Here is a 20,991-nt window from a genome sequence, read left to right as displayed (position 1 = left end):
TACCCCCACATGACTGGGTTGTATAGCCCAAAAGCGGGACCTGACATTGGTTGGCCTACCACTGCTAAGTCAAGAGTACAATCTGCAAGAAAATATTTTGACCCAAATTTTCAAAAGGATTTGAATAGATATTTTTTTTCATTCTTTCAAAATCTTTTAATTTTTATGCTAATCACAATTTTCTAGAAAATATTTTAGTGGTCAAAACATGAAACAGCTGTGTTGAAAATAGTACTGGAAGAATAATACTCATGATCGAAAATCATTCAATCGAACTCAAGCTACAAGAACACGAAGGCACCAAGTTTCTACCAATGACAGCTAGGGGGAGGAATTTCAGCATAATTATACTCTTTCATCTAAAAGCTACATCCATCATGAGTCAAGCTTGTTTAGGATATTATACTTGCTTGTGACTGTTTATCTCATGCATTTGTAATGAGTTTCCATAATGTAAATAGTAGTACAAGGCTATTTTTTAGAGATAGTTTTCCCTAGGTTAAAAGGGGGAGTATGACTCCTCAGTCATATTAATGTTTCCTAGTGCCACTACAAAAAAACAAGACTTTTAAACCGTCATTAATAATAGAAAATTGTCACTATTGATTATTAGTGACGACTTAGAGGTGCTTATGGATTGGTGACTATAACGACTGTCTCAACTCACTAATACTGTAATACTGTCACTTATAATGGAGTATTAGCGGTGGAGGCAGACCGTCACTAATAGTGTAATATTGTCACTATAAATGACAATATTTTTGGACTGAAAATCGTCACTAAAAATCTATTATTAGTTACGGTTCAGAAACCATCACTATTGTCTAACTTTTAGTAATGATTTTTGAAATCGTCACTATTGTCTAACTTGTAGTGATGGTTCTGGAACTGTCACTATTGGCCTACATTTAGTGATGGTTTTAGAGCCATCACTACTGGCGGAATTTTAGCGGAGACTTAAGAACCGTCACTAAAAGTTTATACTAATTCAATTTTTTTAAAAGAAAAAGGAAGAAGAAATCATGTATTTTTGTGAGAACCCTGCAATTAAATTTCATCACACATCATATTGTATCATAATTATAGATTAATTATTGTAATTGTTACGAAAATGAAAATATATATACATAAAAAGTGTTAGAATGTACATAAATATCAACTACATAGTGTGTCCACATAACAAAAAATACAAAAAATATAGAAAATAATCTGCATCATCATCGTCATGGTTGTTGTGGTCCCCATCATCATTCAACAGACTGTAGATCCTACAAAATAATAATTGTACAAAAACTTAGTAAAAGAAATGTAAATATTATAACTACAAATGTTTTGATATGAAAAATGATTACTACATTGTTAATAACAAATGACGCAATTTTAGATACCTAACTTTGATTACTACATACAATTTTAACTTTGATTTAACTTTTAGTTGTGGACGAGTTTTTTGGGTACCTTTTTGCTCCGATACATCCATCTCAATGTCAGTTTGACAATAAATCTTCATCGATCTGAAATATTCTAAAAATCATTTGTATCTTAGCCTATGCGTAGTTCGCCATCTGTAGATTTTTGTAGTTCCCTAGCTTTACATTTTTTTTTACTCATAAAATTTTAGCCTCTCCAGAAGCTAGGGATTGGTCTTAAAGAAAATAAGTATTTATTATGAAAAATATTTGAATTAAGTATTCGCGTCAATAATGGAAAATAATCTTAAAATAATTATTTTTTTCAATATATAGTATTTGATTTACACTCAATTAAATACTAATTTATATTTTAAAATTTTTTTTAAAAATAATTATTTCAAAAAGCATTTTTTGTGTGGAAAGGTAATATTTTTTAAAAAGTTTCTATAAGTATTTTATGATTAGTTTTTAGATAAGTATTTTTTTAGATAATTTTTATTTTTTAAAAAGTATTTTTTATTAAGTGGCTTCAACGATTGAAAAGTGTTGGGCCTTTTCTTTCTTTTTTTTTTAAATGCAAACTTTATTGATATGCTCTCACTTTTGGTGGAGGAATACCGTAGTTATAAAAATAATTTTATTTATTTATTTATTATTTTAAATTCAGTTATTGAAAATACAAAATTTTAATGTGAAGTGTAAAATTTAATAATATCCCTTAAGAATTTTTTGGCTATGCCACTTTACTACCTTAGTTTTCAAAAAGTATAAAAAATTATTCTCATATTTAACTTTATTGATAAAATAAATTTTTCATTAGTTAATCGTTAGTTAATCGGTAAGTGTAGTGAAAAATAAAATTTGTAGCTTTTAATAAAATGATATGTTTACTTTATCATTCAATATTAATAAGATAAATTAAAAAAATAACTTTAATTTTATAAATTAAGTTGAAAAAATTAGTTAGTTAAATACAATATATTTTGAAATTGAATTAATAAGTGTATTGAACACCTAATAACTAATAACTGGTACAAGTTAACTAATTGTTATAAGTATGATAACATAATGAAATTATTATTTTTAAAAATTTAGAATCTATGAAAATTAAATAAATAATGCTAAGAATTCAAAAAAAATACTTTGATAATTTTGTTGTTCAACTCAAAAATATTTGTTATATTGTTTTTATGCAAATTAAATAACTAAATATACCTTTAACAAATAAAATAAAACTTAAAAATTGACTCGAATTACCTAGCTGGTCAAATTGCAGTTTTTTTTTTTTTTTTTTTTTTAAGGTATGGTTGAATACCATATTTAGTTACTTAACAATTTAAAATAAAAATATGAAAAATCTGTGAAAATTATATCAAACAAAAAGAACAACCAATTAATATAAAATTGAGTTTTTTTTAATAAAAAAAAATTCTATTTAACATTCATATTTGACACATAAAAGAATTAATATTCACTTTTATAAATTTACATTATAAAGTATGAATTTTGAACTTTTAGCTTAGTTTTTTTAACTCTATTTTTGATAGGTTACTTGTATTTAAAAATATTGAATTATGTTTTTTTTTTTTTGTTATGTGTTTAATCATTAAATTTTTATAAAAGTTGCATCGAAGAAACATTTTCTAGCAATATAATTACTTTGTATTTTTATGATTTGTTAGTAATTTTTATTTTATTCATATATATATATATATATAAATTAAATTAATAATATAATTCTTTTTTGGTTATGCTGATGTCAATTAATTGATTTAAAATGATTGAACTGGTTGGATTAGTCAATTTGAGAATTCAGTCTACAATTAGCTTAGTCAATTTCAAAGATACTACGCTGACTAATTTTCTCAATTTAATTTATTAAATTAATATTGTTTCAAAATATAAGTTTGTTGTGGTAAAATTAATTTTTTTTATATATAACTAATGGTTGACTAACAGTGAATTAGCGAAAGGTTTATTTTGTCAATAAAATTATTATTTAAGAGGGTTTTGATAATTTTCGAAAATAGAGGAGTAGAGTGTTATATTCCAAAAGTTCAAAAGGTATTCCTAAACTTTACTCTATAGTAAATCAACAACATGAGTGGGATTTGGCTATTGGACATGTCTTTCAACAATTTTTTAAAAGAATTGCTCACAGCTTGCACCCAGATGGAGCATTTGGATTTGTCTCACAATATATTTCAAGGTCATATATTTTCAAAACATTTCAATATGAGCAGATTAATGCTTCTGCGTCTGGACCACAACTACTTCCCCAAACTCTACGCAATCTTACCAAATTGAATTTTTTAAGGGTTATTAGCAACAATTACATGTCTAGTTAGATTCCTCATTGGATGGGCAATGTGTTCTTTTTGGACATACTCATCATGCGAAATAGTCTATTCAGTGGTGTATTTTCATGTGAAAAATATTCCTTGTGAATACAGATTTAGAGGATCTATACAGAAGCTTTTCTGAATTTTTCAAAAATATTGTCACCCAACATTAGGTATAACAGTTTATTTGGAAAGATTTCAAGTGTGATTGGATCCCTTTCCAAATTAAAAGTCCTTTTGTTGAGTGGAAAATATTTGAGTGGATTAATGCCAAACGAATTGTGTCAAATAAATGAGATAAGCATAATGGATCTCTCCAATTACTCTCTTTCTAGGTCAATACCCTAGTGCTTCAGCAGATGTGTGTAGACTATCATGTGCTCAACAAGGTGGGAATATGCCATAAGTATCCTATTCCATTGGTTGTTGATCTGTTGGATTAGTTGAGTGGTGCCAAGTACTTCACTAAACTTGACTTGAGTTTAGGCTACTATCAAGTGAGAATTGTTGATAGGGATGAGTCGAAGACAACTTGTGTGACACGGTTCGGGGCATGTGAGTTCTTGGTGATTCCATTCGGGTTGACGAGTGCACCTGTGACATTTTGTACCTTGATGAACTAGGTATTTTGTGAGTACATCAACAAGCTTTTTGTGGTGTACCTGGATGATTTTTTTTTTTTTTTTGTTTATTTGTAGGAACACAAAGAGCATCTATGAAAGGTGTTCGACAATCTAAAGGGAAACAATCTGTATGTTTCCCAATTCCTTACTTGGCCTTGCCAACTATTACAGGATGTTCATAGAGGGGTACTCGTGGAGAATTACTTTTATGATAGAACTACTGAAGAAGGGTCAGGGTGGAATTGAACAGAGAAGTGCTAGGGAGCCTTTGACAACTTAAAGGATGCCATAATAGGAAATCCGGTTCTTACTCTTCCAAATGTTATGAAACCCTTCGAGATGCAAACATATGCATTAGACTTCACCCTTGGAGGAATCTTGTTACATGAGAGACCACTGTTGCATACGAGGCTTGTAAGCTTAGTGAAGCAGAGTGGAAGTACACTACACAAGAGAAAGAGATGCTTGCGGTGATACATTGTCTTTGTGTGTGGTGACATTACTTACTTGGGTCAAGGTTTTTGGTGAAAACATATAACTCAGGTGTTATCCATTTCATCACATTGCCAAAAGTTGACAACCAAGCAAGGCCAATGGTAGTAATTCTTGGCAAAATTTGATTTATCATTTGAGCACAAGGCGGGGCACGTGAACCTAGTTGCTGATGCATTAAGTAGGAAGGCCAAGCTAGCAGCCTTATAGATGGTTACACACTTGACTGTGAGTACTATTACCATGATGATGCAAGAGCACACGAAATAGAACTTAGCCAAAGAACTTATGAAGTAGGCCGAAGAGGGGAAAATATGTCAGTTCTAGATGGAAGACGGATTGTTGATGACCTATGGTAGATGAATATTTTTACCACGAGCTAGAGATTTGAGGAAGACACTGTTAAGAGAGTGTCATGATACCATGTGGGTCGGACATCCAGGATGGCAGCACATTTTGGCCTTATTGAAGTAGAGCTATTATTGGTTGCATATGCATGATGATGTAGTTGATTATACTTGAACTTGTCTTACCTGCCAACAAGACAAGGTGGAGTGAAAGAAGATTGTAGGGTTGCTAAAACCCTTACTAGTACTGTCAAAACCATGGGAAAGTGTCTCACTGTACTTCATCACCAACATGCCCATAGTGGGAGATGCAATGTCTATACTCATGGTTATAGACATGATTTCGAAGTACGATATGTTTATACCCACACCAAAGTACTATTCCAAAGAGGAGACAGCACACCTATTCTTTATGAATATTGTGAAGTATTGGGGTGTTCCCCAAGATATTGTTAGTGACCGAGAGTTAAGATTCACCGGAAACTTTTGTACATAACTTTTTAGAGTCCTCGGTTCACAGCTTGACATCTCTTCGACTGACTATCCATAGATAGATGGGTAGACGGAGAGATTCTATGGGCTACTAGAAGAGTACTTGCACCATTTCGTCAATGCCAACCAAAAGAATTGGGTGCAACTAATTAATGTGGCTTAGTTATGTTCCAATGCCCAAAGAAGCTGTTGACTTTGGTGCAATCCCAAGAGGGGATGTGAATTGAAAATTTAAAAATTCTTCCTAGGTTAAACTAATCCAACAAAAGTATTACACAACCTAGGGGTATCTCCAGTATCTCCCAACCAAAAACAATAACGTGTCAACTAGAAATGCAGTATATTGAGTAAGGAAATTAAACCAAGAACAAAGCAAAATATAAAGTAAGGAAAATAAAGGTGATGCCAAATATGTTATCGGGGTTCGAAAAATGTGCTTACGTCCCCGCCTCAGCTTGCAAGCCCGAGGATTACCACTATTGCTCACTTATCGGGTGGAGCGACACCATTTACAACACCAAGTCAAATTGCCAGGGCTGACCACAACCTTTACAACTGATCCTTACAGGTTAAATCAACACCCCATCAGACCATGCTTGGAATCCAACCAATGAATATGAAATTTGCGTAAAATTCAAATGCTTCTAACACAAGAAAATATGTACCACAATATAACCCAAAGTGAATATACACTCACAAAAGATAAAGATTTAATGCTCAAGTGAGATCCAATATGTAAACTCTCCAAAATATGTGAGTGTATGTATATGTGAGAGTACAACCTTTGATTTAAGATATGATATTCAACAAACAATTAATGAAAGGAAGTTAAAACACAATCCAAATCAAATATCTCAAAATGTTTTTAAAAAATTTTATGCATAAGAGATATTTTTGGCACAAGCTTGTCAAAATGATTTTACTTCACAATCACAAGACAAGCTCAAGAGTCTTACAATAAAATTATCCAAAGACTCACAGCCTTTCAAAATTTTCCCCACAAATGAATTATTGGATTGAATCAATAGGGAAAATTTTTAGCTTAACTCTCAATAAAAATCAATCAAGCAATCAACACAATGAAAGTTTCAGCAAGTGGGAACAATGTAGGATAACTCAAAGGCACTCTCACCAAACTTGATTTAGCAAAGGAATAGCAATGGGTGAGTATTTGGCTTTGTATAAGAAGAATGAGCTCTCAAAAATTTGGAGGATTTTTTCTTAATAAAAATCTCTAATCTGCTTTTAATTTTTGCAAATGAGCACATATATATAGGTTCACCCAAAATTTTGACCGTTGGGACATGGTGGGAATAATTAAAAAATATTTATACCCAATTAACCTTAATAACTCTATTTTACTACAATTAAAATTTGAGCAACCTTAGAGTTTCAGTTATCCGGATCTAAGGTTCGCTTGCCCGAATAGACACATACGGGAAAGTTAATTTTTTGGTTCATGTTCCTAATGAGCGGTTCGAGTGACTAAGTCTAAGGTTATTTCCAGCCTGCTTGAGGTTCGATCCCCTGGTCAATAGTTCGGTCTTCCAAACTTAAGGATTCGGTCGCCCGGTGTATATTTGAACGTGAAGTTCGGGCACCTGGGGAAGGTCAAAAAGTTCTCATTCAATGTTCGGTAGACCATGAACATTCAGTTCGTTTCGATTCAGTCGCCAGACCAAAATCAAACTTTTGACTAGTCAACTATTTGGTATATCGAGGCATTTTTAACGTGCATGGTTCGGTCACTCGAAGCCCTTTCATTTTTAAACCTTATGCCGTATTTTACCCTATTATTTTCCTAAGTGAAGTGCAGGGACCTAGGGTCTATCTAAGGTTATTTGAGCCTACCAAAAAAATTCGGCGTCGGTCGACCAAAGGTGATCCCTAAGGTCAAACTATGGTCTTTAGCATTCAACCCTATCATGCATGCAAATGCAGTTATTATAGACTATATTAAAATATTATAGACCAAAAACTTAAATGCATTTATAACACAATATAGACAATGTCTTCATTCCATTTGCACTTCGAATTGCCATGTCATATGTTAGGTGATGTTTTATTTTAGCACCTCATGGCTTCTATTTAATTCTTACCATCTGTGCATGTAAAGTGATAATCCTACATGCATACTCGTTACACACGTAAGATACTTTTTATTTTTCATAATTAAAATGGGATATGACCCAAAAAGTCAACAATCTCACTCTTTTTTATGATAACAGAAACAAAATGCAAAAGTGGGTAAAGCCAAAGAAGCCCCCCCCCCCTATGAATATGCATAATTTCAAAATTTCAATGCAAATTAAGCATATCTAGAAAGGAAGACATTTCAACTACAAAATGCATTCAAGTTTGTTACTTAAGCTCAAGAACCAAGAGTACCCAATTTTACTGGTGTACTTCTCTCCCCCTTTTAATATCAGTAAAAAGGGTTATGCTATGTAAAATAATTTAAGCATTAAAAAAAAAAAACTTAAGAAAACAACCCCTATTAAAAAAATTTTGGGCATAAAGAATATAATTGTTTTTGAAAAGTGTGGCAATTGATTACACAAAACAGTATAACTAGTCATTAAAAGATTTAAATGACATGAAAAACATAGTCAGACCAGAAATATCCACAAACCTTTGCAATTCAAAACACATTATGAGACGCATAAAAGATTTGAGTTTAAAATGTACAACACATGATGGCAAATGGTTGGTGTGAGCACAATTTCAGTCTAACTAGTACGCATGCATTATGTAATCACTGAACCAGTTAGGCCATATGTATAATAAGGCAAAAGATAAATAGATTTAGTTTTGAAAAAAAAAAATTCCATTACTCATTTTAAAAAATATTTCCCCATTTGATGTTTTCAAAAAGTACTGGGGGGTGATGCATTGCTGAAAAAGAAACTTCAAAATAAGACACAAGCAAGCATCAATATTCTAGCTGAGAATTTAGGCACATTCCTAATATAACTAGAATAAATAGCCACATGGATCTAAAATATTTCAAAAGATTAAAATAGGATCATATGGCAAACACAAACAACTTGTGGCAAAGCAATATATTTTCATTTTTTAAAAAATTCAATAAAATCCTTACAATTAAGCGTATGCTCAAAGAGTTCAAACCAAATATAGGCTGAAAATATTGGTGAGCATAACACCATCTTTATAATTCTTTAAATAAAATGCTCGATTTGAATCCAAGCTTTCATAAAATAAATTGCTTATATTAATCAAAGATTTAATTCATTAAGAATACCAAGTAGTATAAGCAATCTTTTAAAATTTATTTATCATAATTATGCAGGATATTGATTAATTCATGTCAATCATTGCAACCAGTATAGTCTCCCTAGAGCCTTCAAAATGCATCAGAGAATATATATTAAGACATTCAATAATGTTCATAGCCAAGAACAATCCATATCAACTTATGAAGCTTTAAAAGCTGGATATGATGTTCGTGATTCTCTGAAGATCCTCAATATTCAAAAAGTGAAGTGATGCATGTGAGACTTTTATTCTCTTTCCTTATAGGGATGGAGCTCAGCTCCCATAAATGTTCTTGATGATTATGCAAGGATGAAATATAATATTCAATTGATTTGCACTCATTCTTTCAAAAATATTTTATCATTTATTCTATCATAATCATCTATCTACAAGATTTTATATTTAGAAAATTTCTGTTGAAATTTTGGCAGCATGCCTTCTATAAATTAGACATTTTCCTATAAAATTTGTACCTGATAAATGGTTGTTTTCAGCAAGATATTCATATAAGTCATGCAAAAACCTAAGATCCACTACTAGCATGCAATTCACATCCACTGCATCTGCCATGCAAGAGGCTTTCAACACAAGCATGCAATCAAGTAGCAATCAACAATTCATAAAATATAATCTATCCATCAAAGAATATAAATAGTATAGAATAGAGGATAGATTTGAGTTTAGTATAGTGCTTATATACATATTCAGGCATAAATAGTAGTTGAGAGCATTTTAATTTTTATAGTCAGAAAGGTGTAATGCTCCCCTGAGTTAAATACATGTTAAACTTATACCTTTTCTTTCTTTTTAAAATCTTTAACCAAGTGTCCAAGATTTTTAGTGATTTTAAAACTTATTGAATGCTTAGGCTTAGAGGACCAAAAAGTCACAATGAGTATTTCTTTAAATGAACTAAGCCTACATTGCCTCTTTTCTTAATGAATCCTAACGAATGAGAGGCATAAGTTCAAATGGATTTGAATTTTAGGGTTCATGCATAGGTTTTTGTGAATTTTGTTCTATTATCTAGATTGAAACCTACAACAATCATTTTTGCCTTTAAACTAATTCTGATCATGTGAAGCTCTAAATTATTTGATTGAAGTTTGAGAGCTTGGAGGAAAATTGAATACTCTTAAGAAATAAATTTATATTATGTTCAGAAGAGTATATGAGGAAGCAAGACATTATGCATGATTAGAACGCCAAACAATATGTCCTAAATAATTTGGAAAAGAGCATTTATATGTATATGATTATTATAGAAGAGAGCTCATGGGAGATTGGAAAGTATCTTTTAAATATGATCACTATTTTAGGCAAGGATACAACCAAGGAATGGGATGAAAACTTTACCGAATGTGATCGTGGTTGGTGAAGTTTTCCTATGGAGGAGGAAGGCATTAGTACGAATCAAAACTAGAGAATTTTATATTTAAAGCACAGGAGATTATTTTGATTGACCAGTAAAGCATGGATCCCTTAGTTGATGACTCTAATTTTGATTACAAGAAGGATGTCTATTAATAAGAACCAAATGAATAAGGAGTTATGATCAATAGTGCATAAACCTAGAGAGATGACTAAGAATTTTATTAGGTTTTTAAGACTTCAAGATGAGTTTAGGATTAGATTATGCTTAATGTATTATTTATTTCCTAAAACTCAGTCTTATGCAATGGACAAAGTTTTCTTAACATTAGATTTTGATTTTTAAGTATGAGTTAAGCATTTAAAAAAACTAAATACAAGGCAAACATGCCATGTCTATTTGGAAGTAGATTTTTGCTTAACCAACAAATTATTTCATATTTCAACCAATGAATATATGCATTATGTTCAGATTGGTTATATACATGAATTTGCAGATTGGCTTGATTCTCAAATAATCTTAGTATACCAAAGCTGGAATGAATATGCTAAGATTTGACATTTTAGGGACAAACCACTTCGTAGACCAATAAACATCACTCCCCCAAAGTCGAGAACCAAAGAAAAGCATTTATGTAACACCAATTGGAATTTGTTCCTCCTTAAGTTCTAATGAGTTTCCTTTCTTTACAACCCATACCAATTTTCTATCTTTGAGTCATGATGGGTTAGGACTAGGTGGTACTTTGATTCTCCAGACCATTTTATACGTTTCCTTTTAAACGGGCAATTAAATTTTATGTGCCCTTCTTTTTACACAAGATGCATGTGGTGTGAGTATACAGACTAGAGGAGGTACTAGCATAGTGTTTTAATACTCTTACAAAGTACCCCATGTATGGGTTCTTTATTTTCTTATTTTCAATTCCATTATAACCTATACCTTCTTTGTCTAGGGTCATCTTTTGTGAGCTTAGAAGCTTGTCTAAGCTTTCTTTGCCCCTAGTAAATATATGAATGATTTTGGCTTGGTCCTCAATTTTTCTTCCTAGGAATTGAGTTTTAAAATCTTTTAAGCCTTTGCAAACAACTTATAATTTTATGAATTCATTGGTTTTTGTGTTTGCTTTACACTTAAGTTCTTAAATGAGAAGATCCTTTTTATTAGCACTTGAAAGTTGAGATTTTAAGACATTCAACTCTTTTTCCAATTTTTCATTCTTGTTTACTAAATTTTTTATTTTGAAATCATCTTCCCTTTCAACAAGAAATTTTGATTCAAATTCTTTCAACGATGCCTTATTCTTTTTTATCAAAACAGTATCGCATTTAAGTGCTTTAACAAGAGAGTTATGAGTTCTAACACATTCAACTTGCAATTCTTCATAAGTATGCATGCTTTCACTATCAGAACTATCACATGATTCAGCATCAGATGCATCACAACAATTATTGAGTGAATCATTGCATCAATTATTCAATGAAGTAGAAGGAGACAAATTTATCTATTCGTCGGTTAAAGCTATAAAGCACAAATTTTCTCCATCATGATCTTTTGAGCTTGAGTCATATGGAGTGATAGTCTTTTCTTGCTCAGTTACTCCATACCTCTTCTTGAGTTCCTCCCATATTTCTTTAGCGTTTTGACATGCCCTTACTTCATGAAGGATGTTAGTATCTAAAGCATAAAATAGAATGTTCATGGCATCAAAATTTACTTGCATTAAGTTTATATCATTCTCATTTAGGTCAATTTCTGATTTGGCATTTTCAACATTATTGACAGTTTTCATAAGCACGATATTCCTTAAGAAATAACTCTCCAAGTTCTTCAATTAAAGGATTTGATAAAAATAGTTATTCTAAGTTTCCAATCGGCAAAATTTTCACCAAAGAACATTAGAGGGTTTGAAAAGAACCTACCCTCACACGATAAGGATACACCAACTCGAGCCATCATGATCTTTTACAAAATAACGTTTAAGACTAAGTGATAAGGTTCTGATACCAATTGTTGACTTTTGTGCATTCCTAAGAAGGGGGATTGAATTGGAGATTTTAAAATTCTTCCTTGGTTTAACTAATTAAGCAACAATATTACACAACCTAGGGGCAATCTAAATATGAATGAAATTGCATAGATGATATATCTATTAATTTTCAGCACATGCAAAGCAATTTCAGTATCTCTCAACCAGAAACAATAAAGTGTCAACTAGATATGCAGTATATTCAGCAAGGAAGTTAACCCAAGCACAAAGTAGAATATAAAGTAAGGAAAGTAAAGGTGACACCAAATATGTTATCGAAGTTCGACAAATGTGCCTACGTCCCTGGCTCAACTTGCAGACCTGAAGATTACCACTATTGCTCACTTATCGGGTGGAGCAACACTGCTTACAACACCAAGTCAAATTACCAGGGTTGACCTCAACCTTTACAACTGATCCTTACAGGCTAGATCAACACCCCTTCAGGTTACGCCTGGAATACAATCAATGAATATGAATTTTTCGTACAATTCAAATGCTTCTAACATAAGCAGATATGTACCACAATATAGCCTAAATGAATATGCACTCAGAGATGATAAAGATTTAATGCTCAGGTGAGATCCAATATGTAAACTATCCAAAATATATGAGTGTATGTATATGTGAGAGTTCAAACTTTGATTCAAGATATGATATTCAACAAACAATTAATCAAAGGAAGTTAAAACACAATCGAAATCAAATATATTTTAATTTTTTTCAAAAACTTTAAGCACAAGAGATATTTTTAGAACAAGCTTGTCAACAGGATTTTGCTTCACAATCACAAGACAAGCTCAAAAGTCTGGCAATAAAATTATCTAAAGACTCACAAACTCTCAAAATTTCCCCCACAAATGAATTTATGGATTAAATCAATGGGAAAATTTTTTAACTTAACTCTCAATAAAAATCTATCAAGCAATCAACACAATGAGAGTTTGAGCAGGTGGGTACAATGTAGGATGACTTAAAGGCACTCTCACCAAACTTGATTTAGCCAAGGAATATCAATGGGTGAGTATTTGGCTTTGTATAAGAAGAATGAGCTCTCAAAATTTTAGAGGAATTTTTCTTAATCAAAATCTCTAAGTTGCTTTTAATTTTTGCAAGTGATCACATATATATAGGTTCACCCAAAATTTTGACTGTTGGGACATGGTTAGAATAATTAAAAAATTTTTAAACCTAATTAACCTTAATAACTCCATTTTACCGTAGTTAAAAATTGAGCAACCCGAGAGTTTCAGTTGCCTGGACCCAAAGTTCATTTGTTCAAATAGACACATACAGAAAAGTTGATTTTTGGGTTTAGATGCTCGAATGAGCGGTTTGGGTGGCTAAGTCAAAGGCGATTTCCAACCTACTTGAGGTTTGGTGACCCGGTCAATAGTTTGGTCTACCGAACTTAATGATTCGGTCACCCGGGGTATATTTGAACATGAAGTTCGGGCGCTCGGAGAAGGTAAAAAAGTCCTCATTCAGTGTTTGGTCAATCGTGAATGTTCCATTCATTTCGGTTCGGTCGCCTAACCCAAGTCAAACTTTTGACTAGTCAATTATTCGGTCCACCAAGGCCTTTTTAATGTGCCTAGTTTGGTCACCCGAAGCCCTTTCATTTTTAAACCTTAAGCTGTATTTTACACTTGTTATTTTCCTAAGTGAAGTGTAGGGACCTAGGGTTTATCTAAGGTCATTTCAGCCTACCGAAAAATTTGGCGTCAGTCAACCGAAGGTGATCCTTAAGGTTAAACTATGGTTTTGAGCATTCATCCCTATCATGCATGAAGATGTAGTTATTACATACCATATTAAAATATTACAGACCCAAAACTTAAATGCATTTACAACATAATATAGACAATGTCTTCATTCCTTTTGCACTTCGTATTGTCATGCCATACATCAGGTGGTGTTGAATTTCAACTCCTTATGGCTTTAATCTAATTCTTACTATCCATGCATGCAAAGTGATAATCCTACGCACATACTCGGTGCACAAGTAAGATAATTTGTATTTGTCATAATCAAAACGGGATATCACACAAAAAGTCAACAGAAGCTTAACAACCAACAAGAGTAATTTTGAGCTTGTTATAGGCTAGCAGCTGCTGGTACCTAACACAGTGGATTAGCCGCACAGAGGAAAGAGTCCCAGAGTGTACATATTCACTTGAGAATAGGCACAAGATACAAAGATTGCTTGAGCCTACTTGGAGAAAGCTTCTAAGTGGATGAAGAAGAGGGCAGATCAGGGGAGAAGACTGCAGCACTTCAACATAGATGACTTGGTGTTTGTTAAGCTCAATCCTGAACTGATCAGGTCACACACTACGGGGATGAGATAGGAGACTACTTCATATATATGAAGGACCTATTGAAAATTAAACTTGACTTGTTGCATAAGTGATGGTCGGCTACCCACCTATATTGAATTTGCACTGGAGTCGGTAGCAAGCTCACCAACTCCAACCACCATTGTTGATTATAATTTTCACCTATCGTCCATCATTTGCTATATAGAGATGTGTGTGTGTGTGTGTGTGTGTGTGTGTAATGTAATATTTGGTGTAGAGAGGGGCACTAACCAGTGAGAAGAGAGAGTTGCATTTTGAGAATTTCTCTGTATCTTCCTTCAAATTATTTATTGAAATTAATAGAGTGTTTTGTGTGCAATTATGTGCAATCCTCTATTGACTTTGGTGTATTCCTAATAAGGGGGCTGAATTGGGCACTTAAAACTTCCTAGGTTGATTTTAATTCCACAAGCAGTATTTCCCCACCTAAGGTTTTTCTATGCAAACCCAAATGCATAGATAAATAAAAAGTGTGAAAATTAAGACATGTGTAGCATTAATAGACTATTGAAGGTAACATACATATGTAGTAAATAAATTGCAGAAATATAAAGTGAACACACAATATGTTATCGGAGTTCGACCAATACTGCCGATGTTCCCGCTTCAGCTCGCAAGCCCGAGCATTACCACTATTGCTCACCTAACGGGTGGAGCGGCACCGATTACAACTAGGTCAAATTCCCAGGGCTAACCTCAACCTTTACAAATTCACCTAAGGAGGCGTAGAAGGCCCTACTGATCCTTATGGACTAGACCAACACCCCTTCAGGTCACGCCTGGAATACAACACTGAATATAAAGTTTGTGTACAACTCAAATGCTTCTCCAAAAGTACATTGTGTACCGATATGCACATGCAATAAGTAATGCACTTCAATGAATGAGAACTATAATCTTAGTGCAAACAATATCACAACTCTCAAGATAATGTTAATAGGCAATCTAAGTGTGAGAGTATATGTGTTAGTGATCTTTGAATCAAATAACAATTTCAATCACAATGTACATTATCAAAGATTAGAACCACACAATCAAAACTCTAGAAAATGATTTTAAATGAGAACCAAGCACACGAGATATTTTCAAAACAAAGCTTGTCAAAACTATTTTTCTTCAAAACACAAGACAAGCTTTTGAGTCTTGCAATAAAAGTGCAAAGACTCACAAGCTTAAGAAGGCTTCCCCAAAAATGAATTTATAGATTAAATCCTTGGGAAAACATTTTTCCCTAACTCTCAACAAAATCAACAATCAATCAAGCCAATGAGAGTATAAGCACTTAGAAACAATATACGATCTCTTACAATACTCTCACCAAGGTTGATTTAGTAAATGAATAGCATTGGGTGGAGTATTTGACTTAGTATGTGAAGAAAAGGCTCTCAAAAAATTTCAGAGGATTTTTCTTAATCCAAATTCCCAATCTTGTCTTAATTTTACAAATAAGAACCTATATATAGAGATGCCCAAAATATTTACCATTGGAGACATAGGGGTAATTCTTAGAATTGTTTTAAACGTGTTTATGAAAAATAACCCTGATTTACCCTTAATTATCTATGGTAAAAATTGGCCAACCCGAGAGCTTCGGTCGATCGAGCCATAGGTTCGATCACCCGAACAAACACATATAGAAAAGGCATTTTTGAAGTTCGGGTGCCCGTGGACAAGTTCGAGTGGCTACTATGCGATTTTCCAACCTACTCAAGGTTCGGTCACCTGATCAGAAGTTCAGTCTACCAAACTTCATTATTCGGTTGTTAGAGGTGGATTTAAACGTGAAGATTCGGGCACCTGGGTTTTTGGAAAATTCAAGATCAAATATTCGATCGACCGAGAACATTACGTTCTTTTTATTTCGGTTGCTCAAAGTCAAGTCAACACTTTGACTTTCCCTATGTTCGGCCGATCGAGGTGCTTTCAACCCCAAGGTTCGGTCGCCCGAATCCTTAATATTTTAACACCTAAGTCCTGTTTTTAAACAATGATTTCCCCTAATATCATATATGATAATGGGGCTAAACCTAAGCGCTAGAGTAAAGACCTAGGGTCTTTTCTAAGGCCTTTTTGACCTTTTCAATTAAGCCTATAAACCTGGCATTTCTCTAAGGTCAATCAACGGTCTTGAGCTTATAGTCCCTATCATGCATGTCATACATTAATTATTATAGGTCGTTGATTATTATAAAAATAAAAAAAAAAAAGTTTGAGCATAAACGTTCACTAACTAGTTCGCATGCATTTTCATGTGAAGTTATCGAACCAGTTATGCAATTTAAAAGTACACATATATATAAAAATAATGCAAAATATAAAGAGTTTTAGTTTTGAAATTATATCTTGCCATTAATAAAAATCAATGTAAGTAAATATATATCCCCCTTATGATGTTTGCAAAAAGGTACTGGGGGTGTGCTTGTTGAAAAAGAAGCTTTAAAGATCAAGCAAGCACAATTTTTTTGGTTTGTCAATCAAACACATACTAAAATATAAACAGAAAAACACAACCACAATGATCCTAAAGATGTCAAGCAATTTAAAGCAAGGAACACATGGCAAACACAAACAACATGTGGCAACGTAATATTTATCAACTTAAGATTTTCACAAAGATTATTTCATTTAAGCACATGCCACAGTGAATTCAAAATAGATCTAAAGTAAAAATATTTGTGAGCAAAATAAAATAGAAATTTATGTTTAGATGCTCCCTTTTTCGTTTTGAATGATAATTTGGATGCTTTCAAGTGCTTATACATATCAAAAATTACTTTCATTTAACAGACCAAGTAGTATAAGCAATCATTTTTAGTTCTTTTAAAACGAATATATTGGGTTAAAATTTATTCATTTACGCAACCAGTATAATTATCCCAAAATTTCATATATGCATCAAAAAAAGGAATATTAAGGCATGAAGGAATGTGTATAACCTATAACAATCCATATCTATTTATAGACTTTTAAAAGCTGGATATGATGTTCAGGGTTCTTAGAAAAGCTTCAATATTCAAAAAGTAAGGCATGATGCGTATGACTTCTTTATGCTCTTTCCCTAGGGATGGAGCTAAGCTCCTCTGAGTGTTTGATGATTATGTAAGGATGAAGTTTAATTATCTATTTGAGTTTTCACTCATCCTTTCAAAAGTATTTTAATATTCATTTTATCATAACCATCTTTGTACATGGATTTAAATTGGGAAAATTTTAATAAAAATTTGACAGCATATCATCTGTAAATCGGACATTTTCCTAAAAATCATGTACTTGATATATGGTTTTTCGCAAAAGATAGATCATATATAGCATGCAACAACCTATAATCCACGACCAGCATGCAATTCACATCCACTGCATCCATCATGTAGGAGGCATTCTAGACTAAGCATGCAATCAGGTAGCAATTATCACTTAAAAAAATCTATCCATCAAAGAATATAAATAGTAAAGAACAGTGAATAGTTTTGAGTTTAGTACAATGCTATAACTCATAAAGACATATGGGCATAGATGTTATAAGATAATGAGAGCATTTAATTTATATAGTCATGAAATTAGAATAGCTTCCCAAGAAGGGGGGAAGGGGGTGAATTGGTATTGTAAAAATTATTTTAATTTTAATTCTTAATTATCAATCAATCACAACAATTAAATATAGAAACAATTCAACCATAACTAATCAAGATAATAAAAAACTCAATCTTTATCTCAATAGCTTTGTAATGAATTGTTGAATTTATGTAAGCCCTGTGTTTATTCCAAACTCACAAGTTTTCCTTATATTTAGCTTTTAAACAAACTTTTAGATTAATAAGTTTAGGTTGATCAACCAACATTGTCCCTTTCGGTTTCCACAATCAATGTTGATCATACCAAAAACAAATTATCCTCCGATCTATTTAACAACTAAACACTTAGAATTAATCACTTAAAAGCATACATGCAGAATATAAGTCTTCGTTGAAAAAGTAAAGAGGAAGAAGAGAGACACAAGATTTTACGAGGTTTGGCTTATACCCAGCCTACGTCCTCGCCCTTGGCAAACCACCAAAGGATTCACTAGTTTAGTTCCGTTGACCGGTGGAACAATACCGATTACAAAAAAACTCCTTCGGTTAGGTTAGAGCCTGCATCTCCAAATGATATTCCCTCGTTTGGTCCAACGACTCTACAACCCTAAATGATCTACAAATAAGAATCAAGATGAAGAAATTTTGTGTACAAGAAAACACTATCACAGCAGAGTAAATTAGTACAACAATTAGCACAATAATACTTCAAAGCAATTCAAATATAAAATAATTTGAAGTTCAATACTTAGTATGAATCACCAAATATCTTTCAAAATATGAAAGATTCTGACTTTGAAAGCTTTGCTTCGAAGTTTCAATAAATAGCAACTCAGTAGTTGAACACAAGAGAGTTTTAGAGCCTTTGAGAACTTTTGATTGCTTTAAAATTGCTTGAGTGTTAAACCTTGAGGATTGTGGCTATTTATAGATGTTTTGAAGCAATTCCATACCCCCAAAGTTTCCTTAAAATAGTTTCCAAGTTTTTAAAAATAATTAAATTCAAAAATTTTGTTTAAAAAATCTTCCCGTTAAGAATTTTTAAGCCAACTGCCACGACTTGGCAGTCGCCTGTCACAGAACAAACTCTCCACTCAAAATACTAGTAGTCGCCTACCAAAGCTAAGGCAGTCACCTGGTTTGTTCACGCAGGCGCCTGACTTGTTTAGGCAGTCGCCTGACTTAGTACTGACTTTTTGAAAAACCTCTTTCTTAATTTATCAGTCACCTGGCCCTTCTTTAAAAAGTTTTTCTTTTTCCTAAAATATTATTTTGAGTATAAAAATACATTTTTGAATATCTTGGGAGCTTCAAACCAATTTATATCTTAAATAAACTTGAAGTACTTACATTTAGAACATCTACAAAAATAATCCTTTGTTCTTCAATCTTGTTCTTCCATCATCTCTGAGTCTTCAATCTTTTTTTGAGCTTTCACCAATAGAGCTTTAATCCTCATGCTCTTTAAATTTTTTTTGTAATCAATGAGCTTTATTACGCTCTTCAAAATTTCTTTTTAATCCATAAGCTTCCTTATACTTTTGTCACTTCCTTTAAACTTTGTCTTTTTTCCTGAAAAACTTTCACTTGAAGCATATTAAACACATCATTGATTTGTTATCATCAAAATAAGAATTGTAAGCTTTATTAGGCCAACAATCTCCCCCTTTTTGATGATGACAAATCGAGAGAAAAAATAATAAGAATTAATACTCATGGCTCCCCCTATCAATAAGCATGATATATTTTTATAGGTATAATCCATGCATATAAGTCCAAAAATAATCCATGAATAAACCATACATACATGAATCATCATGAATAAACCATACATACATGAATGATCCATCCATCCATTTAAAATTTTACAAAACATAAGATATGATCCATGCATATAAGTACATCCATATAAGTACAAGTTACAAACCATGATATAACATATTTTTGCACTCACTTCTCTTAAATAGTTCTCCCCCTTTGGACATCAATCAAAAAGGAGAAAGAAAAACAGAAATAGAGAAATGCTGCAATACTAAGTACTACTTTTAAAACATCAAGATCATACTATCTGATAAAGCTTTAATACATTAAAGTGATAAATAACTCATAGATGAAATCATATCAATTAGAAGCTTCCATAGATCCACTTTCATCATCTTCTTCCTCTTGTTCACTAGATTCATCATCACTTGATGTAGAAGAGCTGATATTCATAGGAGATTTGCCTTTAGAGGAGCTAGCCAACTGTTGTTCAATCTTATCAACTCGCTTATCAATATTTGAACAATGAGTTTCTATAGAAGAAACCTTCTCTTGCAGAGTACCAAGTTCAGATTTGATTCCATCACTGAAAGTCATATAATGATTAAAAAATGGAATGAACCATGAAGGAGTTTCTGGATCAAGCTGAATTGAAGGTGCTAGTATGGAAGATGAAGGAGGTGGAGGAGCAAATGATACATGACGATGTCTCTTATGAAACCATCCTTGAGGAGAATTCTTATAGCCCATACGTTTAAGAATGGTACTAGAAAAAATATTGTAATGAGTTTTTCTAGTGAAGTTAAATGATGGTGTAAGAATATTAATATGAGCAAAAAACCATATTTAACATCCCAGCATAGGGTAAAACAATACAATGGGCATCAACTTTCATGATAATCCACTGGATAAT

Source organism: Malania oleifera, chromosome 6 (assembly GCF_029873635.1).
Source record: "Malania oleifera isolate guangnan ecotype guangnan chromosome 6, ASM2987363v1, whole genome shotgun sequence".
NCBI lineage: Eukaryota > Viridiplantae > Streptophyta > Magnoliopsida > Santalales > Ximeniaceae > Malania > Malania oleifera.
The sequence above is the reverse complement of the archived record's forward strand: the minus strand, read 5'-3'. Positions refer to the sequence as shown.